The sequence below is a fragment of the Notamacropus eugenii genome, chromosome 6 (genome assembly GCF_028372415.1).
Source record: "Notamacropus eugenii isolate mMacEug1 chromosome 6, mMacEug1.pri_v2, whole genome shotgun sequence".
In the NCBI taxonomy this organism is placed as follows: Eukaryota; Metazoa; Chordata; class Mammalia; order Diprotodontia; family Macropodidae; genus Notamacropus; species Notamacropus eugenii.
This window is the reverse complement of record NC_092877.1, coordinates 210583017-210595462: the sequence shown is the minus strand read 5'-3', so window position 1 is coordinate 210595462 and position 12446 is coordinate 210583017.

Below are 12446 nucleotides of genomic sequence, written 5' to 3'. Positions count from 1 at the left end.
GTTCTATATATACATACACACATATTTTATATATATATATATATACACACACATGTATGTCTACGTCCATCCACATGCAAGTATATATATATATGTACATATCTACTGACTGCTCACTTCACACCACATTGGTTTATATAGGTCCTCATAGATTTCTCTGAATTCCTCATATTGGTCATTTTTGATGGTATAATAGTATTCCATTACATTCATACACCATGTTTTGTTCAGCTGTTCCCCAATGAATGGATATTAATTTAATTTCAAGGATTTTTTTGGTATCACCCAAAGCACTGCTATGGATATTTTGGTGTTTTTTTCTGTCTTGTGTCAACATCTTTATCTAAATTATCATCATTGGTTGCCATAGCTAAAGAATCCATCACCTCACAGCCTACCTGTCTGTGGCGATGGTCTCTGTATCTAGCTAAGCTATTCCTACATAACAGTGAGTCTGTTGCTAAGGCTGCTCCTGGAGTCTTTTCAGTTTGGTAATACCTGCTGGAGTCGAGTAGTATAGCCCTTGACAATCCGGGGTCATTTCTACTTCATGATGAGGCATCAGAATAGGACCTGGTTGGAGGTGTTGATGACCACGGAAAACTTGAACTCTTCATCAGTGGAAGAAATTCCTACATTGATTAGATCATACAACCTTCTAAGTGTGAGTATTTTTTATTGGTCCTGTATTTTGTTTGTCGGTCCTATCTCCTAAACCTTCAAGGATATAAACAGGTCACAATTTATTTTTTTGTAATTTCCCCCAGTTTTTTGTACACACAATAGATAAATGGCAAAATTTGTTGACTAACCACCACAAATTCTTATTGATTTTTCTAATGGAGGGCCATAGGACCCCAGGCTGAAGAACTTGTAGGGACTTCACAACTCCTTCATTTGACAAATGAAGAACTGAGGCCAACAGAGATGAAGCTGGTTTGCCTACAACTGCTCAGATATGTAACGGTATTTCTACCTACTTCCTTTCACATGTGCTGCTGGAGGACTTTTGCCAAGTTCTTTTTCACTGTCTGAAATTTTGGGAGGCAAACATTGTTTCCTGAGATGAGTGACTTTCTCTAGTTAGAAGAACTCTGAGCTTCATTAAAATAAGCTGTCTGGATCTTTCCTACTGGAGAGGCTCAGAACTGTTGAAGTAGACATACCAGAAAATGAAAGAGAATCTCATCAGTGACAGCTGTATGGGGATGATTTTTCACACATCTAAGAGACTGTCATAACTCACACTCCTAAGAGAGTGTCTGTTTCCCACTGTCACTGGTGAGATAAACTACGTTAAATACTACAACATCCAAGCTGCCAAATTCCCATTTGCATTTGGTGGTACGGTTACAAATTAAACATACTGCCTACATGTTTTATTTTGGTTTGGGAAGGTAAATGGTTGTAATTATTTTGGGACACAGAAATGCATACTAAAAAAACAATACTAACAATGGAGTATGTTGTTTGCAGACAACTTCAAAAGCATGGATCGTATTAAATGATAGAAATTTGCAAATTGCTGGGTGCTTCACTCATTTTTAAAAAATACAAACCTAGATAGATATATAAAACCACACAGAGAGAATCTTACAGAGCTGAAATTGGCCAGCTTGATTTTGCATAAGTATTTCTTCTATAAAACTTAGACGATGTTGAATGTTCAAAGCCAAGTAGGATATGGGATAACATTTTTTAAAGCCAGTTCTTGAGGGGAAGGAAAAGGTGTCTTTTATATCAGCGGCAAACGAGGGTCTAACCTACAGTAACACACATGAGGGCTGTTCATTAACCCCAGCAGTCAACATCCAGAGAGAATGAGTCGTAACTTTGCTGTGTCGATGTAGTGTTCTGTAAAAGGGGTTTAAGTGAGGGGAAAAAAGTGAATCTCAGAGTTTTGAGAGGGTGATATATACACATATTAAACTGCTAATCAGAACTTAAGTGTAGATGTTCTTGTGTTCTGTAAAAAACCTGCAAGGTAATTAAAAAGCAGTGGATGAACCCTATCGTTCCGGGGCAGCATAAATCTAAAGTGGAGGTGGCAGATGTACAATGGTTACACTCCTTCACTATCAGTGTGGCCTGTGTCTGAACTATTTATTAACTGAAATGTGAATGGGCAAATGAAGGGCCAATTTATATGTTACACCAAGAGATGTATTACAACTGCCTTAACCATTGATTTCCTCCCTTGGCTTATTCTTGGTCAGGATATATACACAGAGAACTGCAATAATGTGGGGTGCTCTTATCAGATCTTGGATATTTCCCCAGACTGTCTGCAACCATTAACCTTACATATTATCTGACTTTAGTGATTAGTACAAGGCACATAAAACCGTATTGATGGCTGGTCTTGGGTTAGAATGGTGAGCTGAATTATTGGAGGTTAGATTTTGCTGACTTTGTGATACAAACGATAGTATTATGCTGGGGTCGGGAAATTACTAATTTGTCATTTCTTTCATGGTGCAGTCAGTGATGTGGGACTAATGAATGAGGCACGTAATTGTGCGATACAGAATTGTAGCTTTTCCCCGCTTCCTTGTGCGGCTATATTAAGAGGCAAAGAATGTCAGGGCCCCCTTTGTTCACTAATTCACTTCACATTTCAATGCCAGACTCAAGGGATGGTCACAAATATTGTTTCTAATTAATGCAGAGGCTATTGTGACTTAAGTTTCTAATTCTAACTTTGTTTGCTTGGTTCTGTCAGACAGATTAGTGGGACTCTGCCCATGTAAGATGCGCTCTAGTCTAAGAGCTCCTCTCTGCCTTTGGAGATGGGCTCTTGTCCCTTTAAACTCCAGCTGCAGTTAACCTCAGGGTACACCTCCTACAAGTTTGCCTTTTCCCTAACAAACACGTACTCCTCTGGCTTGCTTTTCACTGGGGGCCAAAAATAATAAAAGTAGACCTAGCAATCAAAACATATCTTCAGCCCCTTCCAATAGTATCCCGGAAAGAGTTGGATTGTAAATTGCCTAGAGTTTAAAACGTGAGTGTCTATCGGGATTTCTCTTCTTAATATGTGGCTTAGGCACATGATCTGGAATACTAGTTATACCAAGTGTAAGCTCAGAATCAAATAAAAAAACTGGAGAAAAGAATGAAAAGATAGCAAATTTAGCATGTAAGTCAAATTGTTTTTTTCTGTAGGTGACCAATTTTACCAAGTCAGGACAAATTTACCTACTATATCACAGGGGAAGAGTGTGTTGCTAAAAGATCATCATTAGAGAAGACAACTCTTCCAAGAAAAATGTTTGTATTGACTTTTACTTGAGCTCATACTTGGGAGTTGATGCTTCTATCAATTGGTTATGATATTACATTCACAGGGCAGGATGATGCCAGGATCTTGAGCATTGATGGTGTCTTTGTAATTAGGCTAACTTTAATGTGGAGAGTTGTTGGCATGGTGACAAATGGGCAATGCTGACTTGTTCTCTTGGTGTGTCTGAAATAGATTCTTTTGGATAGTCAATGATTCCTGGAGGCTAATTAGCTCTTGCTTGGAAATTGCTATGGTTATTTGTCACCAGGTAAAAGAAGACTGGGGTGGGTGGGGGTGCAAGTAGGTGGAGCAATGGATAGAGCACTGGATTTGAACTCAGGAAGAACTTCCTGAGTTCAAATCTGGCCTCAGATACTTACTAGCTATGTGACCCTGGTCAAGTTACTTAACCCTGTTTGTTTTATTTCTTCATCTATAAAATGAACTGGAGAAGAAAATGGCAAACATAATGAAGTGGTCTGAAGGTGAAAGGAAACCCCAAAATGGGGACACAAAAAGTCCAATATGACCTAAATGGCTGAACAGCAACAATAAAAAAGAAAGCTGGTAACCTTAAGTTGAGAACAGGTTGAGAACTTGATCCAGGAAAGTCAAGAAGGCAAATGTGTTTGTTCTTAAATATACTTTCTAGTGTGAAAAGCATTCCTTTACTAAATTATCAATATTGATTCGTTAAATATGCACTATAAAATTAGATAAACATAGACACACATACTATAGCAAGGTTTTAAAGAAATATAAACACCTACTCACAACATGGTGAGTTCTGACCAAACTTCAACATTAGTTAATCTCTTTTGCTTGTACTTTGAATTTTTTTCTTAACATCAGAAATGTTTGAGGGCACATGTGGTATCTATCCCTAGAGATTCTGGTACTACTTGTTCATTCAGTCTTGACTTGTTTCTGCCTGCTCTCTGAGCCTCAGAAAAGCACAAGAAAAGTAAACAACTCAGCTGGTTTCCTTCCTTTTCAAGCACTGTGACTTTACTTGTAAAGTCCAGTGAAGCTACTTTCAGTTTTTCTTTGTTGGCAGATAATAAAAGAGCCTAATACTGGCTTTCCTTGTGAGTGAAATCTAACAAAAGACCCCCAGGCATTGCTTTATAGCTATCTTGACCCCAATCAGGGCTTCCTAGGCTGCTTCCAGTCACCTTACACTTCCTTATTTCTACTGACTTCCCCCCCACCCAAACCCCTTCGCATAGGTTTACTTTCTAATCCTAGCTAGTGTGCAATTTAGCTGTTGTCTCTGATGGAAGGCGCTTTCTGGATAAGCAGTGCTTGAAAGGACCAAAACTTTTTCTTACTGAAGGGTTTTTTATTTCTGTTTTCTTTTTGGCTAGGCAATCAGAGTTAAGTGACTTGCCCAGGGTCACACAGCTAGTGTCAAATATCTGAACTGGGTTATGAACTAAGGTCCTCCTGACTCCAGGACTAGTGCTCTATCCACTGCATCACCTAGCTGCCCCATCACTGAAGATTTTAAATCACCTGAACATAATGGAAATTTTAAACACAGTTACACAGCAAATTCCTCCCTGCTCAGAACAGCAGGAATGGGTAAAGGAGTGCAAAGGCCTGAGATGTTGGTGATAATCTCTACTGTGGGTGATTAGATACTTGCCTCTGGGTTTTTAGTTGTCTCTGCCTTCTGTCTTTTTTTTGATCACTTTCTTTGAACCACACTGTGCTGCTGCAAAGCAAGAGGATATGAAATTCCTCATTTGTAGGTCTTCCATGTTGGATGTATTGTAGTATGAAATAAACGGTAACCTTTTCTGTCTTGAGTGGGGCAATTCCTGACTACATCAATCCTAAATCACTATTTTACCCACCTTAGTCTAGTGTTCTTTGTATCACATGATAGGGAGCCAGTTTGAATAAATATTTCTTAATAAATGAGTCTTCTTTTGAGCCACTACCTATTAAAAGTAAAATCATTCTATATATTTCTATGGGTCTATTTATCAAGAATATTATTTATCAAAATAATTTTTAAACCTAACATTTAACTTAATTCCAATTTTTGACATATTCCATATACTTCCAGGCCTTGAAATTTCCTTTTAAAGTTTATTATTATTTATTTCTTTTTAACAGTTGTTTTAAAAATTTGAGTTCCAAAGTTTTCCTTCCTTCCCTCCTTCTACCACGCATTAAAAAGGCAAAAAATGTGGTATCAATATAAATTCATGCAAAACATATATTCATGAGTCAGATTGCAAAAAAGCAAGAAAAATAAAGTGCAAAAAATTATACTTCAATTTGCACTTAGACTTCATGAGTTCTCTTTCTGGAAGTGGATAGCATTTTTTTTTTTTTTTTACCATAAATGTTTCAGAATCCTTAGATCATTACATTCATCAGAATAGCTAAGTCATTAACAATTGATTATCATATAGTATTGCTATTACTATGTTCTCTTGGTTGACCTTGAAAATTATATTCCATTCATTTGTCTGTGAAAATGTATTCCCATCAATAGAAGTTCCCTGAGGGCAGACAGAGTCTGTTTTTCCTTTTGTGTGTGTACAGCTACTGCCTAGGATGTTCCTTCCATATAACCAAGGCTTAACAAATGCTTTTGTCAATCAGTCAATAATAGTTTATTAAGCACTAACTATGTGCCGGACGAAAGATACAAAGGCAAAAAATTGTCCTTACTATTAATAAATTTAGTTTAATGGGGAGGGACGACATGAGAACAACTATGTACAATATACAAAATTAATTGGAAATAATTACCGAGGGAAACTACTAATAATAAGGGATGTTGAGAAAGGTTTTTTGTAGGTGAGATTTTAGCTGCATCATTAAATCTTGAAATTTATTAAAAAAACTACTTTATATTTTTTTGAAATGTTGCAAATTCCAAAACATTAAAGGGTTAAAGAAAGTAGATTTCTAGGAGGACACTTCCTTGGCCAGGGAGGTCAGGAAGTAGAGATAAGGAAGGTGAAAAGTGTGTGTGTGTGTGTGTGTGTGTGTGTGTGTGTGTGTGTGTGTGTGTGTGTGTTTGTGTGTGTTCGTCCTTCATTGTTAAAGAAGACCATACCATCAGAGAAATGATGACATGACTTGAACTTGACTGTTTTGAGTGAGGGAGGGCTGTACAAGTCACCAGCCTCACTTCTCCTCCAGAGCCATCTGAATCCAGTGATCAGATATTTCTCAGGATGACTGGAGATGACCCAGGATGAGGCGACTGGGGTTAAGTGACTTGCCCAAGGTCACACAGTTAGTAAGTGTCAAGTGCCTGAGGTGAGATTTGAATTCAGGTCCTCCTGACTCCTGCACTGGTGCTCTATCCACTGTACCACTTAGCTGCCCGAAGGGTGAGAATTAAAGGCATGGGGGGATAGCCAGTGGAATCTCCCAGAGTTAGGTGATGGAGAATCTCATGTGAGGAAGAGCCAGGAGTCTAGTGTCATTGAATGGAAGGGTCTGTGGCAGATGGGGAGGGGATGAGTTACAACCACTACAAAAACAAACAATCAAACAAACAAAACAAGGAGGGAAATTTTACATAAAATCCCAGCCTTTGATCAGGTAGCAATAATGAAGGAAGAAACAAACAAGGGAAGCTCTTCCTCCCCTGTCCAAAGTTTCAAGTTTTCTCACACTTGGATTCCTTCTCTTTTTCAGGCCCTCCCCACCATTTGTTTTGGATTGTGCTTTGGCAGAGCACATGGCTGCCTTCCTCCTGCACTCTGAGTAGGCACTAATGGAAATCAACCATTATTTTAGATCTCAGTTCCATTAGTCATTTACCTTCCTACACTCACTCAGCACCACACTCCCACTTAGGCCCAAGCTCCTTTTATATTAAGATGCTTTCTCTTATTTTCATTTCAGTTAGTCCCTGAGACTTGAAGACTTAGAGAATTCAGGAGGTGTAGAAAGCTTTCCACAAAATGTAGAAAATCAGAAATTACCATCATTCATTAATTTGCTATTTAATAGTATGTTTGGTTGCACAAATTACTCAATATAGTATTAGGCTGAAATACAGAACATTCCTGCCAGGCTGGTTACTCATTTTAAAAAGTGAGTTATTATTAAATGTCTTCTCTGCTCTATATTAATAACAATAACAATAACTTGTTTTTATAGAAGGCCTTAACCATAGAAAATGCTTTTTATCTATGATCTCATTTCAGTCTCACAAAAATCCTATGACAGAGGAAATAATATATTGTACTTTAAGCATTTTTCAAATATCATCTAACTTGGTTCCTACAACAATCATGAAAGTTAGCTGCTATTATTTTCATCCACATTTTACTAAAGATGAAACTGAGGGAGATAAAGGTTGAGCCTGAAGCTGGATTGGAACTGAGGTTTTCCTGATTCTAGGTGCAACACTCTATCCATTTGGCTGCCTATCATTATGCACATTTTCCAAATGAGGAAACTTGAAAAACTGATAACTTAAGTGACTTGCCCATGTCGACTCAGCTAGTAATTGCCAGAAGCAAGTTGGGAACTCAGCTCTTCCTGTCCCCTAATCCACCACACCATATTTCTCATATCATACTAGTTCTCTATGCCCAAATACATTTATCTTAATACCAATTATATAGAGCATACATTCTGAAAGTGGATGATACCACTTCCTGGGGGCACTGGAAAGATCCAGGGGGACAGCAGTAACCTTGGGAACAATTGGGGGGCATTGGATAAAAATAAGGGGGCAATGGAAACAGAAGAAAAGAAGAGAAGAAAAATTGGAAAAACCATTCATATATGTTTCATCTGTTGTAAAACAGAGTTAAAGTCATAGTGATAACATTATTTTCCAAATAAACACACAAAATGCAAGTTATAACTGCTCAGTGGTCAAGTCCACTGACAGGCGTAGCACATTGTCGTAAAGTCCAGCATGCACTGACAGGAATATGTAGGTGTAATAACTTGTTTACTATATTGTTACATGATGCAATATTGCATCATTAAAATTTCAGTGCAGGAACCCCTCCCCACAAATTTACAATAAATTATTAAATTTAAGATGCATCATAAAAAAAACTATTTCATATTTTTTTGAAATGTTGCAAATTCCAAAACAACATTAAAGTGTTCAATAAAGTAGATTTCCAGGAGGACATTGAGTAATTCTTTTGGAAAAGACAGCAGTAGACCAAAAAAGTTTGGAAACCTCTGATATAGAGGAATATAGGAATTGGACTTGAGATTTTATTGGTACAGAGAGCTCTTAGATGAGAAAGCTCCTTGTACCAATGCTAATTGGTACCTTCTCTATGACAAATAGAGTTAAGGTCCCACAACCAGAGCTGAGACTTGAAAATTGCTTCATTTATGGAAGACCTGAGTTCAAATCCTGCTTCAGATACTTAGTAGCTGTGTGACCCTGGGCAAGTCACAAGTTTGGGCAAGTTTGTCTCTGTTTCCTCATCTACAAAATGAGTTGGAGAAGAAACAGCAAAGCACTCCAGTCTTTACCAAGAAAGCCCTAAATGGAGTCATGAAAAGTCAAATATGATTGAAATGACTGAAAACAAAACATGTATATATGTATTTATGCATGTATATAAACATACCACTGTTTCTGTTTATGCTTATATTGATTCCTATAACTGTGTGTGTGGGTACGTTATATATAAGAAGAAGAAGTACAAAGAGAGGCAGAGATAATGGGAGGCAGTTTTCAAACGTTTTGGTCTCTGGACCCTTTTACACCCTTAAAAATTAGTGAGTACTCTTAAATGGTCTTTGTTTATGTGAATTTATTCCGTTAGCATTTACAATATTAGAAATTAAAATATCTTAGTATTATTATGAAAATTATTTCTACTTCATGTACCCCCCAAAAGAGTATTGGGGTCTCCCAGGAGTCTCTGGACCACACTTTGAGAACCATAAACTGCCCAGAAATGAAGTCTACTTTCAAAAGATAAAGATTTGCCAATATCGAAGACATCATGAAGAATTATTCTGAAGAAAATTGGAAGAGAGGAGCTCTAAAAATATTTTGATAAACGATTGTACCATTGGGAGGATAGCCTTTCGAGGTGACTACTTTTAAGGAGACAGCACTCACTTGTATATATAAGCTCTATCATGTGTAATGGAACAAGTAATCCACTTACAGTAGTCACTTCAGTTTCCAGGATTTCAATAACCACTGATTAAATTCCTGCTTAGTATCAGGAGCTGTTGATCATCTCCTGATATATGCCAGGCATTATGCTAAGTATTGCAGATAGTAAGAATGGTTAAAAAAAAAGACCCTTTGTTTAAGGATCTCACAGGTTCCCCACTCCTGTCACAGTCTAATGGAGGAGACAAGACAACATGCAAATAGTTATATACAAACAAGCTATCTACAGGATAAATTGGAAATTATCAATAGAAGGAAGGCACTTGGAATTTAGTGGGACGAGGAAATGCTTCTTATAGAAGACAGAATTTTAGAATTGGACTTCAGTCTAGTTCAATTCATTGCACCCTGCGAATGCTTAGTAAATGTTTACGGTCAGTTGGACTCATTACAGTATTTCTGGTTTATTCTCTAAGAGAGAACTCACTTTAACAAAGTAAGGGAGTGAGTTAGGATTTCCTTTGAAATCTCAGTTTGATTTTGCCAAAGATGATGCTTCTACCCTTATTTAATCAACTGTTTCTATATACTTGTAGAAAGTAGAGTTTGGGTCCAGTTTTGTTGATAGGAACCTTTTGGTATGATTTATTATGGATTAGATTTTTCGAATTTCGAATTATTTCCACTTTTAAAGACTTTTTAGCACTTTTGGTACATTAAAATCCGTCATCATCTTCCTTCTCCTTATCTTTCATACATCTTCATCCTCCCACTCATGCAAGGGTTTGATCATTCTGGGTTAAACTCCTTGAGGGAAGGGATTGTTTTGTATTCCTTCTTTTCTGCCTCATCCCTCCCACCTTCCCTCCTTCCTTCCATTTCTGTGCTTTAAATGCTCTGCCCCCTCACCTCCACCTCAGTTTTCTTGGCTTCCTTCAATGAGCTGATCACAGCTCATTTCTCATCTCTCAGGTCAAAGCTCACCATCTTCTGCAGACCTGATCACTCCAGTGGCTAATGCCTTTACTTTTGTATTACTGTCTACCTACTTTTGTATATACGCAGTAGGTATTTCCATCTTGTTTCACCCATTAGAATGTGTACTTCTGGAGGGTAGGGGCTATTTTTTTGCCTTTCTTTGTACCCCCCTGGCACAGTGCCTGACATATATGAGCATGTAATAATTATTGTTTGTTGACTGACAATACCTGGTAAATAGTAAATGCTTTTTGAATCACAGAAGACTGTGCTTAATAAAAGTTTGTTGATGAAGAATAAAAATTTGCTAAACATACAGTGTTTTATAAAACATACAGCTGTTTCAACTATTCAGTAGATGCTGTTTAGAAAATATTGATAATGCTGTATTGCCTGTATGGTTTTTGTTACGGTAACTCTTGTAACAATTGCCCTCCTTCACCTCTTTGGGACTTACGTTTCCTTATCTATAAAGGAAGGAGTTGGAAGTGGTTTTCAAAGCAGCTAGGAGGTATAGTGGATGGAGTGCCAGACTAGGAATTTCTTAAGGTGACAAAAAGGCTTCTGATTCAGAAAGGGATACATACTGTCTGGCTGCACCTAAGCGAGTCACTCTCAGATAAAAAGATTCAACATTTTAACAGTGTAGAGGGAGTTTCTTTCCTTTGCACAAATGAAAGTATAACTCCTGTGCGTGTGTATGTATTAAATTAAATTGTGTGTATATATATGTATATATACACACAGTATGCATAAATATATATAGTGTGCATACATTCACATTCTATTAATGTTATGTACTACATATGCTATTATAATACAATATGTACATATATACACGTATGTACATAATACATACATGCATATATGAACATTCATTTATTTATACTAGCAGTTCAATTTTCTGGAAAGAGGCAAAAAGCTACCAATTCTCAAAAATGTCTAAATAGGGAAAGAGTGGATTGATCTGAAGACCAGAAAAAGGTATCGATTTTTCATTGGCTCTCAGCTGTGTAGATCAGCCCATTTTTGGCCAATAGTGATTGCCTAAGGGTGGAGTTATGTTAGAGGGCAGATTTTGAACTTAAAGCTCAAGAGCTGGTGGGGCTTGGGGGAAGCTGCAGCCATCCTGATGCGGATAGAGGCTACGTCTAGGTAGGCACTGACCCAAAGAGCTGGATATAGAACCTGATTCAGGAAAGCAGAGGAAATAGCAGTGAGTGACAAGATGAGAAGGTGAGCTGCTTATTATGGCGCCAGAAGGTGAAGGACTGCAGGATTGGTCCATGATATGTGCAGTGTTGGAAGGGACCTGAGAAGCCATATTGTTCAACTCTCCTATTTTACAAACAAGGAAATGGAATCCAGAGAGAATAGGTGATGCATCCGCAGTCACATATGTTTACACAGTGGCACAAGTCGGATTTGAATCCAGGTCAACTGATTCCAGATCTAGAGTTGTTGCCACTGCCCTGTGACTGTATTCTCAAAGGGTGTGCTAGGTGCCCAGGCTGAAACCTGGACGGAAGTGAATCTGGAGCCTTGGATAGGGAAAAAAATCACTTTTTTTTCCCCCATAGGTGCCTGAAGGGGTAGAGGAGACCTCAAAGTGAGAGTTAGAGTGCTCAGGCAGGTGCTTGTGTGTATGTGTATATAATGGGGTTATGGCATATAGGAGGCCCCATGGCACTACAGAATAATAAACTGAAAATGAATAAATGAAATGAATATGAAGGAAAATGAATGAAAATGGATAAAAAATTTTTTAGCTAGACTATATGGAAATGCACATGTATGATACTTTGGAAGAGGCATACTATAGTTTCCAGGAGAAAAAAAAACTGGGCAGAAGGGCAGGAAAATATTTCTGTCCCCAGATGTCTCTGAACTGTTTTATTGTTCTTATCTGAGAAACAGAGTAAATGTGAGAGTATAGTACAAAGGAGATAAATGCAACTTTGTAGGTATCAGTGGAACCTACATTTTGTGGCATTTTGATTGGAATGTGGGCAGGGAAGGATATTTTTTCAGTAGTGCCTACTGTGTCTTGCCCCTGAACTTGGTAACTGGAGGAGCAAGGCTGACAACTTTGCATGGCTT